Genomic DNA, 25626 nt, shown 5'->3' on the forward strand with positions numbered 1-25626 from the left:
TTTTGTCAACATCCTAATTTGCGGTTTTGATTCTATGCTCTTCCTCTTAACCCTACTTTAGGATTCCTCCTCCTGTTCCTTTCTTCCATGTATGTTCCTCTCCATCTTACAGTGCCCAGTATTGAGCCTTCCAGTTGTCCTGCAATTGTCAATGCTCTGGAGGATTTTGTGATGTATGTCACATGACCACCAGCTCGTTCCATATTTCCTTGGACAACAAATTGGAACACACAAGCCAAGCTACATTTTGGTCCATATACATTTCCAGGTATCCCACAGGACATTGACAGGGACAGGAGTTGGGTTCTGTGTTCCTGATTCCTGAACCTTCTCTTCTTATCACCTCTCATGTCATGTTTCTTCAAATGAACTCAAATCCACCCAGTTTCCAAGATGAAGGAAGGCATTGCATTTAATACCAAAAATATTCTTCGTTTTGTTTTGTTTTGTTTTGATTTTTCCGACAATGGACAACTAGATTTCTGGCTCAACATAATCCATAATCATTTATAAAAAGAATAATTATGGTTCATTGTCAGCTGTGTTTGGGGCTGCGAAAACTTTATGGCAATTCACCTGAATTTTAGAGGGCAAGATTGCAAGTTTCCATGCTACTTACAAGGACGTGAAAACGCATGGGTTGCTCTCTTAGTATCCACGCCAGAGGATCAAGGATAGATGAAATTTGTGAGGGTTATTGTTCTGTGCTCTAGGGGTCTAGACTCCTAACACCCTATCATCTTCCTTTGGGTTCCACACCTGTCAGGGCAGAAAGAAGAGTTTAATTCTTTGAGCTTGAATGTCCTTAAGGGAAGGAGCTGGGAGAAGGCTTTTCTTAGTACTTCTGGATATATTATTTAGAATTGGAAGCTTCAAGGGTAGCTACAAAAGAAAGTCACATAGTCCAATAACTTCACCCAACTAATGGTTTTCCAAATGCACATCAACATACTAATGGTATTAGGTAGTATCCTTGTCACTTGGTTGGGTTGGGACTACCTAGCTAAGTCCCCTACAATGCCAGGGCCATAACAAGTGTTCCACCAGCAAGAGGCAAGATGAAGCCTAGGTTGTTTAGCCATAAGAGGGACGTCAAATGATTCTCATCTCTAGAGGTACACAGTAGGTAAATATTTAGTCAGCCGAGACTGCATCCTGCCTACAAACAAAAGACACCATGGGAAGCAGCGTCACTGCTTACCTGTCCTGCCAGAAGGGAAGCACCTCTCCAAGTTTTAGCCTGCAACATAATAAGTATGAAGGTTATCAGAAAAGGAAATGCGTCTAGGCAACCTTGACTTTCTAAAGTGTCCCGACCTTCAAGTCTGCCAGCCATTCAGTATTTCCCAGAACCAACTATTGAATTCATTTCCTCCCTTCCAATCCCCTCAGATTTTAGCCACTGTGGCAAAAATTTCTCTTCTTCTGATGGCTTCCTCAAAAGCTGTCTGTGAGAGCATCTTTGCCAGTGACAGCAGACACAGTGTGGACGCCTCTCAGTGGGCAGCAAGGAAGTTCAACAAAGCAAAGAAGAGGCACTGCCTATAGCATTGCAGTATGGTCATTCTTAACTCCTCCTCGTTTCTCAAAGTCAAAACGAACAAGTTGCACAGAGGTGAAAGTCAGTAAGCCCTATGGTATCTTTGAGATTTCAGGGTGTCATTGAAATTTATCCTCTGTGCATGGAATTCTTTCCTTGTTTATCCAACAGAGTATTCCATAATTGACTTTAAATTTCTTCCATGCCATGCAACCTCATCTTGGAAGAGAGGGGAATCCAAAGGTGCCTTTTTGTCTACATGTATGTTACCTTGTCTCGATTCATGGAACTCAAGTCTTCCACTTGGAAGAGCGTTGGAATCATCTACCATGCTTCAGGTTAAATCTGATGAAAAGAAGATGTTTTGTACGCACTAACTGACTAGCCTGTGGTCAAATACTCATGGGTTGCTTTTTAATAGAGTATGTTGTACTACACATCTGAGATTACATGATGTCCTTGATTGGATATTCAAGTTTCAACCATGGTTGTAGAAATTGTGTATCCAGCAAGAGTTACCAAGAGTTCTATCCTCCTGCTTCCTAAAAGTCTGTTAGTAGTAAGATATATATATATATATCTGTGTGTGTGTGTGTGTCAGTTCTGAATTAATTATGTTCATCATGAGGACATTAAGAAGATTCAGTGTGTGGTTCGTTCTTGTTTCATTGGAGAGTTAGCATGTCTGCTTCATTATCAGGACTGTGGGTCTTCCAGCTAGCAACATGTTCTTTAGAAATATTTTTCCTTGTTTTTTAAAGGAATAGTTGTTTTCATAGATCTTGGGTAACACGTAAATTTTGTTAGAAGAGATGATGTGCATCTGTGTGAGAGCTGCAATAAGAGGAAGAATGTACGCAGGTGGAAAACAGAAACAACAACAAGAAATAACAGAAAGCAAAGCCCAATTGTCATTTCCATGATGGATCAACTGAGATGGTTAACATGCGAGAGAGAGAGATAGGTAAACACAACATGCTCTGGAAGATTTTGGCAGCTAAGACATAATTGAAGAACACCAATAAAACTAGGGAATGTCTCAAACAGGTACCCTGGCTTATCACCTAGCCATTATTATCTAGAATTTACCCAGCCTCCAACAGGAAAGACCATTTCAATTTTCCCTCTATATAAATTGAATGATCCTGGAATTATTTGTTATACGTCAGCCTTTACACAACTTTGGGTAAAGGGCGAGGGCAGTCATTGTCCTCCAATATTCTTGGGACTACTGGCATGAGCCATAAAATCCGCTCCTGACACTTTACCACATATGTGCAAGGGTACATCGACCGAGACTAGGAATGAGCACCACGTTCGAATTCATCAGTTCTTAGATATTTTTTGAGTATATCATTTGCACCTACAGTCATCTCTACCTGATATATGTGCCTACTCCTATAGTAAAGGCTGTCTCCCTATCACTTGGAATCATTTCAATCTCTTTGAAAATAGAAAGCAATGAAGAATGTATCAAACCAAGTATGGGTACTGTTATGAGGCCTTTTTCGAAAAATCTCAGAACCTGATGCCAAACTGCACAGTTCTCATCCTCTCTGAAGAGGGAAGAGTGCCAGGCAGGCTCTGAAATCCTCATGGGTCTCACAAGGTCCTCATATCTGGACCTCAGATTACATCTGCTCAAGTCAGTCAACGTCCTCAGATACCTGTTGTCATCACAGATCCAGAAAGGCCTTCGCTCAACACATGAGTTTTCACCTACCAAGTGAAACCCCAGAGAGCTAGACTCCTAGGCCTCGACAAGGAAGTTCAAAACTGTGCAGGAGGCATGTAGCTCATTCTGTCAAAGGTGGTGGGGAAACACAGTGACAGGATTGAAGAGCCTTTCCCCTCTGACACCATATGAGAAAAATAGAGGTCAAAATATTGCATTTCGTGGGTGTCACTGGCCCCAAATCGGGTAGCTGTGAATGTTCCCTGAAATTATGTACTTAATCTTTACAACAGAGATTTTGGTAAGAATAGAGAAAACATTCAAGTAAGCAAAATGACTTTGTTCCTATCTAGATAAGATTTTTTCAACATCCTAATTTGCGGTTTTGATTCTATGATCTTCCTCTTAACCCTACTTTAGGATTCCTCCTCCTGTTCCTTTCTTCCATGTATGTTCCTCTCCATCTTACAGTGCCCAGTATTGAGCCTTCCAGTTGTCCTGCAATTGTCAATGCTCTGGAGGATTTTGTGATGTATGTCACATGACCACCAGCTCGTTCCATATTTCCTTGGACAACAAATTGGAACACACAAGCCAAGCTACATTTTGGTCCATATACATTTCCAGGTATCCCACAGGACATTGACAGGGACAGGAGTTGGGTTCTGTGTTCCTGATTCCTGAACCTTCTCTTCTTATCACCTCTCATGTCATGTTTCTTCAAATGAACTCAAATCCACCCAGTTTCCAAGATGAAGGAAGGCATTGCATTTAATACCAAAAATATTCTTCGTTTTGTTTTGTTTTGTTTTGATTTTTCCGACAATGGACAACTAGATTTCTGGCTCAACATAATCCATAATCATTTATAAAAAGAATAATTATGGTTCATTGTCAGCTCTGTTTGGGGCTGCGAAAACTTTATGGCAATTCACCTGAATTTTAGAGGGCAAGATTGCAAGTTTCCATGCTACTTACAAGGAAGTGAAAACACATGGGTTGCTCTCTTAGTATCCACGCCAGAGGATCAAGGATAGATGAAATTTGTGAGGGTTATTGTTCTGTGCTCTAGGGGTCTAGACTCCTAACACCCTATCATCTTCCTTTGGGTTCCACACCTGTCAGGGCAGAAAGAAGAGTTTAATTCTTTGAGCTTGAATGTCCATAAGGGAAGGAGCTGGGAGAAGGCTTTTCTTAGTACTTCTGGATATATTATTTAGAATTGGAAGCTTCAAGGGTAGCTACAAAAGAAAGTCACATAGTCCAATAACTTCACCCAATTAATGGTTTTCCAAATGCACATCAACATACTAATGGTATTAGGTAGTATCCATGTCACTTGCTTGGGTTGGGACTACCTAGCTAAGTCCCCTACAATTCCAGGGCCATAGCAAGTGTTCCATCAGCAAGAGGCAAGATGAAGCCTAAGTTGTTTATCCATGAGAGGGACGTCAAAAAATGTCATCTATAGTGGTACACAGTAGGTAAATATTTAGTCAGCCGAGACTGCATCCTGCCTACAAACAAAAGACACCATGGGAAGCAGCGTCACTGCTTAACTGTCCTGCCAGAAGGGAAGCACCTCTCCAAGTTTTACCCTGCAACATAATAAGTATGAAGGTTATCAGAAAAGGAAATGCGTCTAGGCAACCTTGACTTTCTAAAGTGTCCCGACCTTCAAGTCTGCCAGCCGTTCAGTCTTTCCCAGAACCAACTATTGAATTCATTTCCTCCCTTCAAATCCCCTCAGATTTTAGCCACTGTGACAAGGATTTCTCTTCTTCTGATGGTTTCCTTTAAACCTGTCTGTGAAAGCAGCTTTACCAGTGCCAGCAGACACAGTGTGGACACCTCAGAGTGGGCAGCGAGGAAGTTGGACAAAGCAAAGAAGAGGCGCTGCCTATAGCATTGCAATTTCGTCATTCTTAATTCCACGTTTCTCAATTTCGAAACGAACAAGTTGCACAGAGGTGAAAGTCAGTAAGCCCTATGGTATCTTTGAGATTTCAGGGTGTCATTGAAATTTGTCCTCTGTGCATGGAATTCTCTCCTTGTTTATCCAACAGAGTGTTCCATAATTGACTTTAGATTTCTTCCCTGCCATGCAACCTCATCTTGGAAGAGAGGGGAATCCAAAGGTGCCTTTTTGTCTACATGTATGTTACCATGTCTCAATTCATGTAACTCAAGTCTTCCACTTGGAAGAGCATGGAATCATCTACCATGCTTCAGGTTAAATCTGATGAAAAGAAGATGTTTTCTACGCACTAACTGACTAGCCCGTGGTCAAATACTCATGGGTTGCCTTTTATCAAGTATGTTGTACTACACATCTGAGATTACATGATGTCCTTGATTGGATATTCAAGCTTCAACCATGGCTTTAGAAATTGTGTATCCAGCAAGTGTTACCAAGAGTCCCATGCTCCTGCTTCCTAAAAGTATGTTAGTAGTAAGATATACCTATATATGTGTGTGTCAATTCTGAATTAATTGTGTTCATCATGAGGATATTAAGAAGATTCAGTGTGTGGTTCTTTCTTGTTTCATTGGAGAGTTAGCACGTCTGCTCCATTATCAGGACTGTTGGTCTACCAGCTAGCAACATGTTCTTTAGAAATATCTTTCTTTGTTTTTTAAAGGAATAGTTGTTTTCATAGATCTTGGGTAACACGCAAATTTTGTTAGAAGAGATGCTTTGCATCTCTGTGAGAGCGGAATAAGAGGATTAATGTACCCAGGAAGAAAACCTAAACATCAACAACAAATAACAGAGAAGCAAAGCCCAAATGTCATTTCTCATGATGGATCAAATGAAATGGTTTCCATGCGAGAGAGAGATAGGTAAACATAACATGTTCTGGAAGATTTTGGCAGCTAAGACATAATTGATGAACACCAATAAACCTTGGGAATGTCTCAAACAGGTGCCCTGGCTTTTCACCTAGCCATTATTATCTAGAATTTACCCAGCCTCCAACAGGAAAGTCCATTTCAATTTTCCCTCTATATAAATTGAATGATCCTGGAATTATTTGTTATACGTCAGACTTTACACAACTTTGGGTAAAGGGCGAGGGCAGTCATTGTCCTCCAATATTCTTGGGACTACTGGCATGAGCCGTAACATCCCCTCCTGACACTTTACCACATATATGCAAGGGTTCATCGACCAAGACTAGGAATGAGCAGCACGTTCAAATTCATCAGTTCTTAGATATTTTTTAAGTATGGCATTTGCACCTACAGTCATCTCTACCTGATATATGTGCCTACTCCTATAGTAAAGGCTGTCTCCCTATCACTTGGAATCATTTCAATCTCTTTGAAAATAGAAAGCAATGAAGAATGTATCAAACCAAGTGTGGGTACTGTTATGAGGCTTTTTTCGAAAAATCTCAGAATCTGATGCCAAACTGCACAGTTCTCATCCTCTCTGAAGAGGGAAGAGTGCCAGGCAGGCTCTGAAATCCTCCTGAGTCTCATGAGGGCCTCATATCTAGACCTCAGATCTGAAATATTCAAGTCAGTCAACGTCCTCAGATACCTGTTGTCATCATAGATCCAGAACGGCCTTTGCTCAACACATGAGTTTTCACCTACCAAGTGAAACCCCAGAGAGCTAGACTCCTGCGCCTAGACAAGGAAGTTCAAAACTGTGCAGGAGGCATGTAGCTCATTCTGTCAAAGGTGGTGGGGAAACACAGAGGACAGGATTAAAGAGACTTTCCCTTTTGACACCATATGAGAAAAATAATTGTCTAAACATTGCATTTGGTGCGTTTCACTGGCCCCAAATCGGGTACGTGTGAATGTTCCCTGAACTTATGTACTTAATCTTTACAACAGAGATTTTGGTAAGAATAGAGAAAACATTCAAGTAAACAAAATGACTTTGTTCCTATCTAGATAAGATTTTTTTTAACATCTTAATATGCGGTTTTGATTCTAGCCTCTTCTTCTATACCCTCCTTTAGTATTCCTCCTTCTGTTCCCTGTCTTCCATGTATGTTCCTCTCCATCTTACAGTGCCCAGTATTGAGCCTTCCAGTTGTCCTGCAATTGTCAATGCTCTGCAGGATTTTGTGATGTATGTCACATGACCACCAGCTCGTTCCATATTTCCTTGGACAACAAATTGGAACACACAAGCCAAGCTACATTTTGGTCCATATACATTTCCAGGTATCCCACAGGATATTGACAGGGACAGGAGTTGGGTTCTGTGTTCCTGATTCCTGAACCTTCTCTTCTTATCACCTCTCTTGTCATGTTTCTTCAAATGAACTCAAAAGCATCCAGTTTCCTAGATGAAGGAAATCATTGCATTTAATACCAAAAATATTCTTTGTTTTTTGTTTTTTGTTTCTTTTCTGACAATGGACAACTACATTTCTGGCTCAACATAATCCATAATTATTTATAAAAAGAACAATTATAGTTCATTGTCAGCTCTGTTTGTGGCTACGAAAACTTTATGGCAAGTCACCTGAATTATAGAGGGCAAGATTTCAAATTTCCATGCTACTTACCAGGACGAGAAAACGCATAGGTTTCTCTCTTAGTATCCACACCAGAGGATCAAGGATAGATGCAGTTTGTGAGGGTTATTGTTCTGTGCTCTAGGGGTCTAGACTCCTAACACCCTATCATCTATCTTTGGGTTCCACACCTGTCAGGGCAGAAAGAAGAGTTTAATTCTTTGAGCTTGAATGTCGATAAGGGAAGGAGCTGGGAGAAGGCTAAAAATAGTACTTCTGAATATATTATTTAGAATTGGAAGCTTCAATGCTAGCTTCAAAAGAAAGTCAAATATGCCAATAACTTCACCGAACTGTTGGTTTTCCAAATGCACCTCAATATACTAATGGTATTAGGTAGTATCCTTGTCACTTGCTTGGGTTGGGACTACCTAGCTAAGTCTCCTACAATGCCAGGGCCATAACAAGTGTTCCACCTGCAAGAGGCAAGATGAAGCCTAGGTTGTTTAGCCATGAGAGGGACGTAAAATAAATCTCATCTCTAGAGGTACACAGTAGGTAAATATTTAGTCAGCCGAGACTGCAGCCTGCCTACAAACAAAAGACACCATGGGAAGCAGCGTCACTGCTTACCTGTCCTGCCAGAAGGGAAGCACCTCTCCAAGTTTTAGCCTGCAACATAATAAGTATGAAGGTTATCAGAAAAGGAAATGTGTCTAGGCAACCTTGACTTTCTAAAGTGTCCCGACCTTCAAGTCTGCCAGCCGTTCAGTCTTTCCCAGAACCAACTATTGAATTCATTTCCTCCCTTCCAATCCCCTCAGATTTTAGCCACTGTGGCAAGGATTTCTCTTCTTCTGATGGCTTCCTCAGAAGCTGTCTGTGAGAGCATCTTTGCCAGTGCCAGCAGGCACAGTGTGGACGCCACTCAGTGGGCAGCGAGGAAGTTGGACAAAGCAAAAAAGGGGCACTGCCTATAGCATTGCAGTATGGTCATTCTTAACTCCTCGTTTCTCAAAGTCAAAATGACCAAGTTGCACAGAGGTGAAAGTCAGTAAGCTCTATGGTATCTTTGAGATTTCAGGGTGTCATTGAAATTTGTCCTCTGTGCATGGAATTCTCTCCTGGTTTATCCAAAAGAGTGTTCCATAATTGACTTTAGATTTCTTCCCTGCCATGCAACCTCATCTTGGAAGAGAAGGGAATCCAAAGGTGCCTTTTTGTCTACATGTATGTTACCATGTCTCGATTCATGGAACTCAAGTCTTCCACTTGGAAGAGCGTTGGAATCATCTACCATGCTTCAGGTTAAATCTGATGAAAAGAAGATGTTTTCTACGCACTAACTGACTAGCACGTGGTCAAATACTCATGGGTTGCTTTTTAATAGAGTATGTTGTACTACACATCTGAGATTACATGATGTCCTTGATTGGATATTCAAGCTTCAACCATGGCTTTAGAAATTGTGTATCCAGCAAGTGTTACCAAGAGTCCTATGCTCCTGCTTTCTAAAAGTCTGTTAGTAGTAAGATATACATATATATGTGTGTCAGTTCTGAATTAATTGTGTTCAGCATGAGGATATTAAGAAGTTTTAGAGTGTGGTTCTTTCTTGTTTCATTGGAGAGTTAGCACGTCTGCTCCATTTTCAGGACTCTGGTTCTACCAGCTAGCAACATGTTCTTTAGAAATATCGTTCCTTTGTTTTTTAAAGGAATAGTTATTTTAATAGATCTTGGGTAACACGAAAATTTTGTTAGAAGAGATGCTTTGCATCTGTGTGAGAGCAGAATAAGAGGATGAATGTACCCAGGAAGAAAACCTAAACAACAACAACAAATAACAGAGAAGCAAAGCCCAAATGTCATTTCTCATGATGGATCAAATGAGATGGTTTCCATGCGAGAGAGAGATAAGTAAACATAACATGTTCTGGAAGATTTTGGCAGCTAAGACATAATTGATGAACACCAATAAACCTTGGGAATATCTCAAACAGGTGCCCTGGCTTTTCACCTAGCCATTATTATCTAGAATTTACGCAGCCTCCAACAGGAAAGACCATTTCAATTTTCCCTCTATATAAATTGAATGATCCTGGAATTATTTGTTATACATCAGCCTTTACACAACTTTGGGTAAAGGGCGAAGGCAGTCATTGTCCTCCAATATTCTTGGGACTACTGGCATGAGCCGTAACATCCCCTCCTGACACTTTACCACATATATGCAAGGGTACATTGACCAAGACTAGGAATGAGCAGCACGTTCGAATTCATCAGTTCTTAGATATTTTTTGAGTACGTCATTTGCACCTACAATCATCTCTACCTGATATATGTGCCTACTCCTATAGTAAAGTTTGTCTCCCTATCACTTGGAATCATTTCAATCTCTTTGAAAATAGAATGTAATGAAGAATGTATCAAACCAAGTATGGGTACTGTTATGAGGCTTTTTTCGAAAAATCTCAGAATCTGATGCCAAACTGCACAGTTCTAATCCTCTTTGAAGAGGGAAGAGTGCCAGGCAGGCTCTGAAATCCTCCTGAGTCTCATGAGGGCCTCATATCTGGACCTCAGATCGCATCTGTTCAAGTCAGTCAACGTCCTCAGATACCTGTTGTCATCATAGATCCAGAACGGCCTTTGCTCAACACATGAATTTTCACCTACCAAGTGAAACCCCAGAGAGCTAGACTCCTGGGCCTTGACAAGGAAGTTCAAAACTGTGCAAGAGGCATGTAGCTCATTCTGTCAAAGGTGGTGGGGAAACACAGAGGACAGGATTAAAGAGCCTTTCCCCTTTGACCCCATATGAGAAAAATAAAGGTCAAAACATTGCATTTGGTGGGTGTCACTGGCCCCAAATCGGGTAGCTGTGAATGTTCCCTGAACTTATGTACTTAATCTTTACAACAGAGATTTTGGTAAGAATAGAGAAAACATTCAAGTAAGCAAAATGCCTTTGTTCCTATCTAGATAAGATTTTTTCAACATCCTAATTTGTGGTTTGATTTTATGCTCTTCCTCTTTACCCTCCTTTAGGATTCCTCCTCCTGTTCCCTGTCTTCCATGTATGTTCCTCTCCATCTTACAGTGCCCAGTATTGAGCCTTCCAGTTGTCCTGCAATTGTCAATGCGCTGGAGGATTTTGTGATGTATGTCGCATGACCACCTGCTCCTTCCATTAAAGACATTGCATTTAATACCAAAAATATTCTTTGTTTTTTTTTTTTTTTCTGACAATGGACAACTACATTTCTGGCTCAACATAATCCATAATCTTTTATGAAGAAGAATAATTATGGTTCATTGTCAGCTGTGTTTGGGGCTGCGAAAACTTTTTGGCAATTAACCTGAATGTAGAGGGCAAGATTGCAAGTTTCCATGCTACTTACAAGGACGTGAAAACGCATTTGGTTGCTCTCTTAGTATCCACGCCAGAGGATCAAGGATAGATGAAATTTGTGAGGGTTATTGTTCTGTGCTCTAGGGGTCTAGACTCCTAACACCTTATCATCGTCCTTTGGGTTCCACACCTGTCAGGGCAGAAATAAGAGTTTAATTCTTTGAGCTTGAATGTCGATAAGGGAAGGAGCTGGGAGAAGGCTTTTCTTAGTACTTCTGGATATATTATTTAGAATTTTAAGCTTCAATGGTAGCTTCAAAAGAAAGTCATGTTTCTTCAAATGAACTCAAAACCACCCAGTTTGCAAGATCAAGTAAGGCATTGCATTTGATAAGAAAACGATTGTTCAGTTTTTGTTTGTTTATTTGTTTATAATTTTCTGACAATGGACAACTAGATTTCTGGCTCAACATAATCATTTGGTAAAGAAGAATAATTATGGTTAATTGTCAGCTCTATTTGGGCTGCGAAAATATAAGGCAATTCACGTCAATTTTAGAAGATAAGATTGCAAGATTCCCATCCCGCTTCCTGGAGGACATAATTTTCCAGAATCTTATATGATAGAGTTACTTGGGAAAGTTCTTAGATAAAATCATGGGGCTCCATTTTTCAGGCATGCTTTATAATGTAATGTCATTCACAGAGTTCTCCTAAAATAATAATAATAATAATAATAATAATAATAACAATAGATATAGAAAGATTGTGGCATCAAATGAACCACCATAGTTTGGTTGGATAGCTGAGGTTGCAGAGAATCTCAACACTTTGAATCCCAGAAGCATTTGTAAAAATTTTTAAGTTGCTAATGTTTTATATACCAGAGCTGAACTTTTGATTTGAAACTCCATGTGTGGCTTCTTCAGCCATGCTTGAATAAATATGGGGGATAGACAGACAAAACCGATAGCAGATTAACAGCTGTGGCTGATGCTAAAACCTCAGAGGGAAAGGGAGCTTTACTGTTACTGGCAGGGCTGCAGCCCTTTGGCTCTGAGGTCACCACCTTGAGTCTTCTGCACCACAATGAAACGTGCTGTGAGTCCAGAGCACCAAAGACAGCCACCCAGCCTCTGGACACTTTCTGAGGGTTCCACGAGCTGACAGATCCCACAGGTGGCTATTTTCTCAGACCCATGTCTGATTATGTTTATATAAAAGTTGATTGTTTTTCCACAAATAAAATGGAGTCTCAAAAAAAAAAAGATTGCAAGATTCCATGCTACTTACAAGGACGTGAACACGCATTTGTTGCTCTCTTAGCATCCACACCAGAGGATCAAGGATGTTTGAAATTCGTGAGGCTTATTGTCTGTGCGCTAGATGCCTAGACTCCTAACAACCTATCATCTTCCTTTGGGTTCCGCACCTGTCAGGACAGAAATAAGAGTTCAATTCTAGTCAGTTTAACTAACTGAATAGACCGTGGTCAAACACGCTTGGGTTGCTTTCTATTGTGTATGTTGTCTGTTGTACTACACATCTGATCTAACACGATGTCCTTGATTGGATATTCAATGCTTCACCCATGGCTTTAGAAATTGTGTATCCATCAAGTGCTACCAAGAGCCCTATGCTCCTGCTTCCTAATAGTCTCTTAGTAGTAAAATACATATGTGTCAGTTCTGAATTAATTCTGTTCTTCATGAGGATATTTAGAAGTTTCAGTGTGTGGTTCTTTCTTGTTTCATTGGAGAGTTACCATGTCTGCTCCATTACCAGGACTGTGGGTCTTCCCGCTAGCAACATGTTCTTTAGAAATATTTTTCCTTTGTTTATCAAAGGAATAGTTGTTTTCATAGATATTGGGTAGCACGCAAATTTTGTTACAAGAGATGCTTTGCATCTGTGTGAGCAGCAATAAGAGGGTGAATGTACCCAGGAAGAAAACAGAAACAACAACAAATAACAAAAGCAAAACCCAATTGTCATTTCTCATGATGGATCAACCGGGATGGTTTCGATGCGGGAGAGAGATAGGTAAACACAACATGCTCTGGAAGATTTTGGCAGCTAAGACATAATTGATGAACATGAATAAAACTAGAGAATGTCTCAAACAGGTGCCCTGGCTTATCCCCTAGACATTATTATCTAGAATTTACCCAGCCTCCAACAGGAAAGACCATTTCAATTTTCCCTCTATATAAATTGAAGGATCATGCAATTATTTGTTATTCCTCAGGCTCTACACAAATTTGGGTAAGAGACGAGGGCAGTCATTGTCCTGAAATATTCTTGGGACTTCTGGAATGAGCCATAACATCCCCTCCTGACACTTTACCACATATGTACAAGGCTACATCGATTGAGACTAAGAATGAGCAGCAGCTTCAAATTCATCATTTCTTAGATATTTTTGAGTACGTCATTTGCACCTACAGTCATCTCTACCTGATATATGTGCCTACTCATATAATAAAGGTTGTCTCCCTATCACTTGGAATCATTTCAATCTCTTTGAAAATAGAAAGCAATGAAGAATATATCAAACCAAGTACGGGTACTGTTTTGTGGCTTTTTTCAAAAAATCTTAGAATGTGATACCAAATTGTACAGTTCTCATCATCTCTGAAGAAGGAAGAGTGCCAGGCAGGCTCTGAAATCCTCATGTGTATCATGACGACCTCATATCTGGACCTCAGATCTCATCTGTTCAAGTCAGTCAATGTCCTCAGATACCTGTTGTCATCATAGATCCAGAAAGGCCTTTGCTCAACACATGAGTTTTCACCTACCAAGTGAAACCCCAGAGAGCTAGACTCCTGCGCCTTGACAAGGAAGTTCAAAACTGTGCAGGAGACATGTAGCTCATTCTGTCAAAGGTGGTGGGGAAACACAGAGGACAGGATTAAAGAGCCTTTCCCCTTTGACACCATATGAAAAAATAAAGGTCAAAACATTGCATTTGGTGGGTGTCACTGGTCCCAAATCGGGTACCTGTGAATGTTCCCTGAACTTATATACTCAATCTTTAAAATAGAGATTTTGGTAAGAATAGAGAAAACATTCAAGTAAGCAAAATGACTTTGTTCCTATCTAGATAAGATTTTTTCAACATCCTAATTTGCGGTTTTGATTCTATGCTCTTCCTCTTTACCCTACTTTAGGATTCCTCCTCCTGTTCCCTGTCTTCCATGTATGTTCCTTTCTGTTTACAGTGCCCAGTATTGAGCCTTCCAGTTGTCCTGCAATTGTCAATGCGCTGGAGGATTTTGTGATGTATGTCGCATGACCACCAGCTCCTTCCATATTTCCTTGGACAACAAAAAGGAATGCACAGGCCAAGCTACATTATGGTCCATATACATCACCAGGTATCCCACAGGACATTGATAGGGACAGGAGTTGGCTTCTGTATGCCTGATTCCTGAACCTGCTCTTCTTATCACCTCTCATGTCATGTTTCTTCAAATGAACTCAAAACCACCCAGTTTCCAAGATCAAGTAAGGCATTGCATTTCATATGAAAACGATTGTTTGGTTTTTGTTTCTTTATTTGTTTATAATTTTCTGACAATGGCCAAGTAGATTTCTGGCTCATCATAATCATTTGTAACGAAGAATAATTATGGCTCATTGTCAGCTCTATTTGGAGTTGCGAAACATGAGGAAATTCACGTGAATTTTAGAAGATAAGATTGCAAGATTCCATGCTACTTACAAGCATGGGAACACGCATTTGTTGCTCTCTTAGCATCCACATCAAAGGATCAGGATGTTTGAAATTCGTGAGGCTTACTGTCTGTGCTCTAGGTGCCTAGACTCCTAACAACCTATCAACTTCCTTTGGGTTCCGCACCTGTCAGGACAGAAATAAGAGTTTAATTCTAGTCAGTTTAACTAACTGACTAAACCGTGGTCAAACACTCTTGGGTTGCTTTCTATTGTGTATGTTGTCTGTTGTACTACACAACTGATCTTACACGATGTCCTTGATTGGATATTCAATGCTTCACCCATGGCTTTAGAAATTGTGTATCCATCAAGTGCTACCAAGAGCCCTATGCTCCTGCTTCCTAATAGTCTCTTAGTAGTAAAATACATATGTGTCAATTCTGAAATAATTGTGTTCTTCATGAGGATATTAAGAAGATTCAGTGTGTTTTTCTTTCTTGTTTCATTGGAGAGTTGCCGTGTCTGCTCCATTACCAGGACTGTGTGTCTACCTGCTAGCAACATATTCTTTAGAAATCTTTTTCCTTTGTTTTTCAAAGGAATAGTTGTTTTCATAGATCTTGGGTAGCATGCAAATTTTGTTACAAGAGATGCTTTGCATCTATGTGTGAGCAGCAATAAGAGGGTGAATGTACCCAGGAGGAAAACAAAAACGACAACAAATAACACAAAGCAAAACCCAATTGTCATTTCTCATGATGGATCAACCGCGATGGTTTCCATGCAGGAGAGAGATAGGTAAACACAACATGCTCTGGAAGATTTTGGCAGCTAAGACATAAATGATGAACACCAATAAAACTAGGGAATATCTCCAACAGGTGCCCTGGCTTCTCACCTAGCCATTATTATCTAGAATTTACCCAGCCTCCAACAGGAAAGACCATTTCAATTTTCCCTCTATATAAATTGAATGATCCTGGAATTATTTGTTATACGTCAGCCTTTACACAACTTTGGGTAAAGGGCGAGGGCAGTCATTGTCCTCCAATATTGTTGGGACTACTGGCACGAGCCATAACATCCCCTCCTGACACTTTACCACATATGTGCAAGGGCACATCGACCAAGACTAGGAATGAGCAGCACGTTCGAATTCATCAGATCTTAGATATTTTTTGAGTACGTCATTTGCACCTACAGTCATCTCTACCTGATATATGTGCCTACTCCTATAGAAAAGGCTGTCTCCCTATCACTTGCAATCATTTCATTCATTTTGAAAATATAAAGCAATGAAAAATGTATCAATCCAAGTATGGGTACTCTTATGAGGCTTTTTTCGAAAAATCTAAGAATCTGATGCCAAACTGCACAGTTCTCATCCTCTCTGAAGAGGGAAAAGTGCCAGGCAGGCTCTGAAATCCTCATGGGTCTCACGAGGACCTCATATCTAGACCTCAGATCGCATCTGTTCAAGTAAGTCAACGTCCTCAGATACCTGCTGTCATCATAGATCCAGAAAGGCCTTCGCTCAACACATGAGTTTTCACCTACCAAGTGAAACCCCAGAGAGCTAGACTCCTGGGCCTTGACAAGGAAGTTCAAAACTGTGCAGGAGGCATGTAGCTCATTCCGTCAAAGGTGGTGGGGAAACACAGAGGACAGGATTAAAGAGCCTTTCCCCTTTGACACCATATAAGAAAAATAGAGGTCAAAACATTGCATTTGGTGGGTGTCACTGGCCCCAAATCAGGTAACTGTGAATGTTCCCTGAACTTATGTACTCAACCTTTACAACAGAGATTTTGGTAAGAATAGAGAAAACATTCAAGTAAGCAAAATGACTTTGTTCCTATCTAGATAAGATTTTTTCAACATCCTAATTTGCGGTTTTGATTCTATGCTCTTCCTCTTTACCCTCCTTTAGGATATATCCTCCTGTCCCCTGTCTTCCATGTATGTTCCTCTCCATCTTATAGTGCCCAGTATTGAGCCTTCCAGTTGTCCTGCAATTGTCAATGCTCTGGAGGATTTTGTGATGTATGTCGCATGACCATCAGCTCCTTCCATATTTCCTTGGACAACAAAAGGGAACGCACAGGCCAAGCTACATTTTGGTCCATATACATTACCAGGTATCCCACAGGACATTGACAGGGACAGGAGTTGGGTTCTGTCTGCCTGACTCTTGAACCTGCTCTTCTTATCACATCTCATGTCATGTTTCTTCAAATGAACTTAAAACTTTCCAGTTTCCAAGATCAAGGAAGGCATTGCATTTAATACCAAAAGTATTCTTCGGTTTTTTTTTTTTTTTTGTGTGTGTGTGTGTGTGTGTGTGTGTGTGTTTGTGTGTTTCTTTTTATTTTCTGACAATGGACAACTAGATTTCTGGCTCAACATAATCATTTGTAAAGAATAATAATTATGGTTCATTGTCAACTTTGTTTGGGGCTGTGAAAACTTTATGGCAATTCACCTGAATTTTAGAGGCTAAGATTGCAAGATTCCATGCTACTTAAAAGGACGTGAAAATTCATGGGTTTCTCTCTTAGCATCCACGCCAGAGGATCAAGGATAGATGAAATTTCTAAGGGTTACTGTGCTGTGCTCTAGGGGCCTAGACACCTAACACCCTATCATTTTCCTTTGGATTCCACACCTGTCAGGGCAGAAATAAGAGTTTAATTCTTTGAGCTTGAATGTCGAAGCTTCACATGGTAGCTTCAAACGAAAGTCAAATATGCCAATAACTTCAACCAACTGTTGGTTTTCCAAATGCACCTCAACATAGCAATGGTATTAGGTAATATCCTTGTCACTTGCTTGGGATGGGACTACCTAGCTAAGACGCCTAAAATGCCAGGGCCATAGCAAGTGTTCTACCAGCAAGAGGCAAGATGAAGCCTAGGGTGTTTAGCCATGAGAGGGACTTCATATTAATCTCATCCCTAGAAGTACACAGTAGGTAAATATTTAGTCAGCCGAGACTGCAGCCTGCCTACAAACAAAACACATCATGGGAAGCAGAGTCACTGCTTACCTGTCCTGCCAGAAGGGAAGCACCTCTCCACGATTTAGCCTACAACATAATAAGTATGAAGGTTATCAGAAAAGGAAATGCGTCTAGGCAACCTTCACTTCCTAATGTGTCACGACCTTCAAGTCTGCCAGTCATTTAGTCTTTCCCAGAACCAACTATTGAATTCATTTCCTCCCCTTTAATCCCCTCAGAGTTTAGCCAGTGTGGCAAGGATTTATCTTCTTCTGATGGCTTCCACTAAAGCGGTCTGTGAGAGCATCTTTACTACTGCCAGCAGACACGGTGTGGACATGACTCAATGGGCAGGGAGGAAGTTGCACAAAGCAAAGAAGAGGCACTGCCTATAGCATTACAGTATTGTCATTCTTATATCCGCGTTTCCCAAAGTCAGCACCAACAACTTGCACAGAGGTGAAAATGGGCAGGCCCTATTGTATCTTTGAGATTTCAGGGTGTTATTGATATTTGTCCTCTGTGCATGGAATTCTCTCCTTGTTTATCCAACAGAGTGTTCCATAATTGACTTTATATTTCTTCCCTGATATGCAACCTCATCTTGGAAGAGAGGAGAATCCAAAGGTGCCTTTTTGTCTAAATGTACATTACCATGTCTCGATTCATGGAACTCAATTCTTCCATTTGGAAGAGCATTGAAATCATCTACCATGTTTCAGGTAAAATCTGATGAAAAGGAGATGTTTTCTATGCACTAACTTACTAGCCCGTGGTCAAACACTCATGGGTTGCTTTTTATTGAGTATGTTGTCTGTTGTACTACACATCTTATCTTACACGACATCCTTGATTGGATAGTCAATGCTTCAACCATGGCTTTAGAAATTGTGTATCCAGCAACTGCTATCAAGAGCCCTATGCTCCTGCTTCCTAAAAGTGTGTTAGTAGTAACATATATATGTGTCAGTTCTGAATTAATTGTGTTCTACATGAGGATATTAAGAAGATTCAGTGGGTGGTTCTTTCTTGTTTCATTGGAGAGTTAGCGAGTCTGCTCCATTAGCAGGACAGAGGGTCTACCTGCTAGCAACATGTTCTTTAGAAATATTTTCCTTTGTTTTTTAAAGGAATAGTTGTTTTCATACATCTTGCCTAACATGCAAATTTTGTTGGAAGAGATGCTTTGGATCTGTGTGAGAGCTGTAATAAGAGGATGAATGTACCCAGGAGGAAAACAGAAACAACAACAACAAATAACAGAAAGCAAAACACAATTGTCATTTCTCATGTTGGATCAACCGAGATGGTTTCCATGAGATGGAGAGTTAGATAAACACAACATGCTCTGAAAGATTTTGGCAGCTAAGACATAATTGATGAACACCAATAACACTAGGGAATGTCTCAAACAGGTGCCCTGGCTTATCACCTAGCCATTATTATCCAGAATTTACCCAGCCTCCAACAGGAAAGAGCATTTCAATTTTCCCTATGTATGAATTGAATGATACTGGAAATATTTGTTATATGTCAGCCTGTACTCAAATTTGGGTAAAGGGCGAGGGCAGTCATTGTCCTCAAACATTCTTGGGACTACTGGCATGAGCCATAACATCTCCTACTGACACTCTACCACGTATGTGCCAGGGTACATCGCCTGAGAATAGGAATGAGCAACACGTTTGAATTCATCAGTTCTTAGATATTTTTGAGTACGCCATTTGCACCTACAGTCATCTCTACCTGATATATGTGCCTACACCTATAATAAAGGCTGTCTCCCTATCACTTGGAATCATTTCAATCTCTTTAAAAATAGAAAGCAATGAAGAATGTATCAAAACAAGTATGGGTACTGTTATGAGGCTTTTTTCGAAAAATCTCAGAATCTGATGCCAAACTGCATAGTTCTCATCCTCTCTAAAGAAGGAAGAATGCCAGGCAGGTTATGAAATCCTCATGGGTCTCACGAGGACCTCATATCTGGACTTCAGATCGCATCTGTTCAAGTCAGTCAACGTCCTCAGATACCTGTTGTCATCATAGATCCAGAAAGGCCTTTGCTCAACACATGAGTTTTCACCTACCAAGTGAAACCCCAGAGAGCTAGACTCCTGGGCCTTGACAAGGAAGTTCATAACTGTGCAGGAGGCATGTAGCTCCTTCTGTCAAAGGTGGTGGGGAAACACAGAGGACAGGATTAAAGAGCCTTTCCCCTTTGACCCCATATGAGAAAAATAAAGGTCAAAACATTGCATTTGGTGGGTGTCACTGGCCCCAAATCTGGTATCTGTGAATGTTCCCTGAACTTATGTACTCAATCTTTACAACAGAGATTTTGGTAAGAATAGAGAAAACATTCAAGTAAGCAAAATGACTTTGTTCCTATCTAGATAAGATTTTTTCAACATCCTAATTTGCGGTTTTCATTCTATGCTCTTCCTCTTTACCCCCCTTTAGGATTCCTCCTCTTGTTCCCTGTTTTCCCTGTATGTTCCTCTCTGTCTTACAGTGCCCAGTATTGAGCCTTCCAGTTGTCCTACAATTGTCAATGCTCTGGAGGATTTTGTGATGTATGTCGCATGACTACCAGCTCCTTCCATATTTCCTTGGACAACAAAAAGGAACGCACAAGGCATACTACATTATGGTCCATATACATCACCAGGTATCCCACAGGACATTGACTGGGACAGGAGCTGGGTTCTGTGTGCCTGACTCGTGAACATTGCTCTTCTTATCACCTCTCATGTCATGTTTCTTCAAATGAACTAAAAATCACTCAGTTTCCAAGATCAAGTAAGGTATTGCATTTGATAAGAAAACTATTGTTCAGTTTTTGTTTGTTTATTTGTTTATTATTTTCTGACAATGGACAACTAGATTTCTGACTCAACATAATCATTTGTAAAGAAGAATAATTATGGTTCATTGTCAACTTTGTTTGGGGCTGTGAAAACTTTATGGCAATTCACCTGAATTTTAGAGGGCAAGATTGCAAGATTCCATGCTACTTACAAGGACATGGAAACACATGGGTTGCTCTCTTAGCATCCACACCAGAGGATCAAGGATGTATGAAATTTGTGAGGGTTATTGTTCTGTATCTAGTTGCCTCGACTCCTAACACCCTATCATCTTCCTTTGGGTTCCTCATCTGTCAGGACAGAAATAAGAGTTTAATTCTTTGAGCTTGAATGTCAATAATGGAAGGAGCTGGGAGCAGACTTTTCTTAGTATTTCTGATAAATTATTTAGAATTGGAAGCTTCAAATGGTTGCTTCAAATGAAAATTAATATGCCAATAACTTCACCCACCTTTTGGTTTTCAAAATGCAACTCAACACAGCAATGGTATTGGGTAGTATCCTTGTCACTTCCTGGGGTTGGGACTACCTAGCTAAGACCCCTACAATGCCAGGGTCATAACAAGTGTTCCCAACAAGAGGCAATATGAAACCTAGGGTGTTTAGCCATGAGAGGGATGTTATATTAATCTCATCCCTAGAAGTACACAGTAGGTAAATATTTAGTCAGCCCGAGACTGCAGCCTGACTACAAACAAAACACATCATTGGAAGTTGAGTCACTGCTTACCTGTTGTGCCAAAAGGGAAGCACCTCTCCAAGTTTTAGCCTGCAACATAATAAGTATGAATGTTATCAGAAAAGGAAATGTGTCTAGGCAATATTGACTTCCTAATGTGTTCTGACCTACAAGTCTGCCAGCCATTCAGTCTTTCCCTGAACCAACTATTGAATTCATTTCCTCTCCTCCAATCCCCTCAGAGTTTAGCCAGTATGTTAAGGACTTCCCCTCTTCTGATGTCTTCCTCTAAAGCTGTCTGTGAGTGCAACTTTAACAGCACCAGCCTACACAATGTGGACGCTTCTCAGTGGGCAGGGGTGATGTTGCACAAAGCAAAGAAGAGGCATTTCCTATAGCATTGCAGTATTGTCATTCTTAAATTCTCGTTTCTCAAAGTCAGCACCAACAAGTTGCACAGAGGTGAAAGTGGGTAGGCCCTATTGTATCTTTGAGATTTCAGGGTGTCATTGAAATTTGTCCTCTGTGCATGGAATTCTCTCCTTGTTTATCCCAAAGGGTGTTCAATAATTGACTTCAGATTTCTTCCCTCCCCTGCAACCTCATCTTGGAAGAGAGGGGAATCCAATGGTGCCTTTATGTCTACATGTATGTTACCATGTCTCAATTCCTGGAACTCAAGTCTTCCACTGGGAAGAGCATTGGAATCATCTACCATGCTTCAGGTTAAATCTGATGAAATGAAGACCTTTTCTACGCACTAACTGACTAGCCCATGGTCAAACAATCCTGGGTTGCTTTCTACTGATTATGTTGTACTACACATCTGATCTTACACGATGTCCTTGATTGAATATTCAATGCTTCACCCATGGCTTTAGAAATTGTTTATCCAGCAAATGCTACCAAGAGTCTTATCCTCTTGTTTCCTAAAAGTCTGTTAGTAGTAAGATATATATGTGTCCGTTCTGAATTAATGCTGTTCTTCATGAGGATATTAAGAAGAATAAATATGTTGTTCTTTTTTGTTTCATTGGAGAGTTAGTATGTCTGCTCCTATACCAGGACTATGGGTCTACCTGCTGGCAATATGTTCTTTAGAAAATTTTGTTTTGTTTTGTTTTTTAAAGGAATAGCTGTTTTCTTTTCTTTTTTTCTTATCAGTTACATTTTATTAACTCTATATCCCAGCCGTGTCCTGATCCCTCATTCCGTCCCAGTCCCTCCCTCCCTCCTTCATCTCCACTGTGCTCCTTTCCAAGTCCACTGACGGGGGGGGGGGACCTCCTCCCGATTCATCTGATCCTGTTTTATCAGATATCTTTAGTACTGGCTGCAAAGCCCTCCTCTGTGCCCCAACAAGACTGCTCCTCCCTTGGGGTTGAGGAGCCCAAAGAGCCAGTCTTTGAGTTCGTGTTAGAAATAGTCCTTGTTCCCCTCACTTTGGGAAACTAATTTGTTACTGAGCTACCACATGCTACATCTGAGTGGAGGTTCTAGGTTATATCCATACATGGTCCTTGGTTGAATGTCAGTCTCAGAAAAGACCCTGTGCCCAGATATATTTGGTCCTTGTGGAGCTCCTATCCTTTCCCCATCAGACTAACTCCCCTTCTTTCTTATGATTTGCTGTACTCTGCCAAAGTTTTGGTCATGAGTCTTTCCTTTGAAAACACTGCTACTTAGAGTCTTTCAGATGTGCTTGGTAGACTCCTGTCATATGTGCAATGCACATCCCATCTATCTTTCTAAATGAGGATTGATTATATTACCCCATGTCCACTCTCTTGTTTATCTTTTTTAGGTGTATAGATTTCATTATGTTTATCATATCTTATAGGTCTATATAAGTGAGTATATACCATGTTTATCTTTCTCCTTCTGGGATATTTCACTCAGAATGATCTTTTCTTGATCCCACCATTTGTCTGAAAATTCCATGATTTCCTCCTTTTTGATTGCTGAGTAGTATTCCATTGTGTAGAAATGCCACAATTTCTGTACCCATTCTTCCGTTGATGGACAACTGGGTTGTTTCCAGGTTCTGGCTATTAAAATAAAGCTGCTATAAACATAGTTGAGCAAGTATCCCTTTTGTGTACTTGAGCAAACTTTGGGTATATACCTAGCAGTGGTATGGCTGTGTTTTGAGGAAGTGCTATTCCTAATTGTCTTAGAAAGCGCCAGATAGCTTTCCAGAGTGGTTGTACCAGTTTACATTCCCACCAGCAGTGGAGGAGAGTTCCCCTTTCTCCACAACCTCTCCAGCATGTGTTGTCACTTGAGTTTTTCATCTCGGCCATTCTGATGGGTGTAACGTGATATCTCAGGATCATTTTGATTTGCATTCCCCTGATGGCTAATGAGGATGAGCATTTCTTTAAGTGTTTCTCTGCCAATCGATATTCCTTTGTCGAGAATTCTCTGTTTAGCTCTGTTTTTTAATTGGATTACTTGGTTTGCTGCTTTTCAGCTTCTTTAGTTCTTTGTATATACTGGATATTAGTCCTCTGTCAGATAAAGGGTTAGTGAAGATTCTTTCCCAATCTGTCGGCAGTCGTTTTATTTTGATGACTGTGTCCTTTGCTTTACAGGAGCTTTTCAGTTTCATGAGTTCCCATTTATTGATTGTTGTTCTTAAAGCCTGTGCTGTTGGTGTTCTGTTCAGGAAGTTGTCTCCTGTGCCAATAAGTTCTAGGATAGTTGTTTTCATAGGTCTTAAGTAACACGCAAATTATATTAGAAGAGATGCTTTGCATCTGTGTGAGAGTGGCAATAAGATTGTGAATGTAAACAGGAGGGAAACAGAAACAACAACAACAAATAACAGAAAGCAAAACCCAATTTTCATTTCTCACGATGCATCAACTGAGATGCTTTCTATGAGAGGGAGAGATAGGTAAACACAACATGCTCTGGAAGACAGTGGCAGCTAAGACATAATTGATGAACACCAAAAAAACTAGGGAATGTCTTAAACAGGTGCCCTGGCTTATCACCTAGTCATTGTTATCTAGAATTTACCCAGCCTCCAAGAGGAAAGACCATTTCAATTTTCCCTCTATATAAATTGAATGATCCTGGAAATAGTGGGGATACTTCAGCCTCTACACAAATTTGTGTAAAGGGCGAGGGCAGTCATTGTCCTCAAATATTCTTGGGACTACTGGCATGAGCCATAACATCCCCTCCTGACACTTCACCACATATGTGCCAGGGTACGTTGACTGAGACTAGGAATGAGCAGCACATTTGAATTTATCAATTCTTAGATATTTCTTGACTACGTCATTTGCACCTACAGTCATCTCTACCTAATATATGTGCCTACTCATATAATAAAGGCTGTCTCCCTATCACTTGGAATCATTTCAATCTCTTTGAAAATAGAAAGCAATGAAGAAAGTATCAAACCAAGTTTGGGTACTGCTTTGAGACTCTTTTCCTACAAATATCAGAATCTGATGCCAAACTTCAGAGTTCTCATCCTCTCTGAAGAGGGAAGAGTGCCAGGCAGGCTCTGAAATCCTCATGGGTCTCACAAGGACCTCATATCTGGACCTTAGATCCCATCTGTTCAAGTCAGTCAACGTCCTCAGATACCTGTTGTCATCATAGATCCAGAAAGGCCTTCACTCAACACATGATTTTTCACCTACCAAGTGAAACCCCAGAGAGCTTGACTCCTGGACCTTGACAAGGAAGTTCAAAACTGTGCAGGAGGCATGTAGCTCATTCTGTCAAAGGTGGTGGGGAAACACAGAGGACAGGATTAAACAGCCTTTCGCCTTTGATACCATATGAAAAAAAAATGTCATAATTTTGCATTTGGAGGCTGTCACTGACCCAAATTTGGGTCCCTGTGTATTTTCCCTGTGCTTACCAACTGAGTCCTTACAACAGAGATTTTTGTGTGAATAGGGCAAAGCAATCAGTTATGAAAAATGCCATTTTTCCTTTTTAAATAACCTTTAGTAAACCTTCTAATTTGTGGTTTTCATTGTATGCTCTTCCTCCTTACTCTCTATTGGATTTCCTTCCCCTGTTCCCTGTCTTCCATGTATCTACCTCTCTATCTTACAGTGCCCAGTATTGAGCCTTCCAGTCATCCTGAAATTGTCAATGCTCTGGAAGATTTTGTTCTGTGTGTTGCATGACCACCTGCTCCTTCTGTATTTTCCTGGACAACAAGGAAGAAAAGCACAGGGCAAGCTACCTCAAGGTCCATATACATCAGCAGCTATCCTCCAAGACATTGACAGGGACAGGATTTGGGTTCTGTGTGTCTGACTCCTGAAGCTGCTCTTCTTATTACCTCTGATGTCATGTTTCTTGAAATGAACTCATA

The 25626-nt window shown here is 40.5% G+C and overlaps 7 non-coding genes across 7 annotated transcripts; all 7 read right to left on the reverse strand.

The window, feature by feature from the left end:
- Window positions 1-3161: 3161 nt before the first annotated feature.
- LOC132647776 (small nucleolar RNA SNORD109A) lies at window positions 3162-3226 on the reverse strand. The gene has a single exon (XR_009586120.1). It is a non-coding gene; the product is annotated as a small nucleolar RNA SNORD109A (small nucleolar RNA).
- Window positions 3227-6716: 3490 nt separating this feature from the next.
- Window positions 6717-6781, reverse strand: LOC132647374 (small nucleolar RNA SNORD109A). The gene has a single exon (XR_009585742.1). It is a non-coding gene; the product is annotated as a small nucleolar RNA SNORD109A (small nucleolar RNA).
- Window positions 6782-10272: 3491 nt separating this feature from the next.
- Window positions 10273-10337, reverse strand: LOC132647762 (small nucleolar RNA SNORD109A). Its single transcript, XR_009586105.1, has one exon. It is a non-coding gene; the product is annotated as a small nucleolar RNA SNORD109A (small nucleolar RNA).
- A 3412-nt stretch (window positions 10338-13749) lies between these two features.
- LOC132647382 (small nucleolar RNA SNORD109A) lies at window positions 13750-13814 on the reverse strand. Its single transcript, XR_009585750.1, has one exon. It is a non-coding gene; the product is annotated as a small nucleolar RNA SNORD109A (small nucleolar RNA).
- Window positions 13815-16186: 2372 nt separating this feature from the next.
- Window positions 16187-16251, reverse strand: LOC132647439 (small nucleolar RNA SNORD109A). The gene has a single exon (XR_009585807.1). It is a non-coding gene; the product is annotated as a small nucleolar RNA SNORD109A (small nucleolar RNA).
- Window positions 16252-19717: 3466 nt separating this feature from the next.
- Window positions 19718-19782, reverse strand: LOC132647414 (small nucleolar RNA SNORD109A). Its single transcript, XR_009585782.1, has one exon. It is a non-coding gene; the product is annotated as a small nucleolar RNA SNORD109A (small nucleolar RNA).
- A 5053-nt stretch (window positions 19783-24835) lies between these two features.
- On the reverse strand, window positions 24836-24900 carry LOC132647393 (small nucleolar RNA SNORD109A). Its single transcript, XR_009585761.1, has one exon. It is a non-coding gene; the product is annotated as a small nucleolar RNA SNORD109A (small nucleolar RNA).
- Window positions 24901-25626: the final 726 nt, after the last annotated feature.

The sequence above is a fragment of the Meriones unguiculatus genome, chromosome 14 (assembly GCF_030254825.1).
Source record: "Meriones unguiculatus strain TT.TT164.6M chromosome 14, Bangor_MerUng_6.1, whole genome shotgun sequence".
NCBI lineage: Eukaryota > Metazoa > Chordata > Mammalia > Rodentia > Muridae > Meriones > Meriones unguiculatus.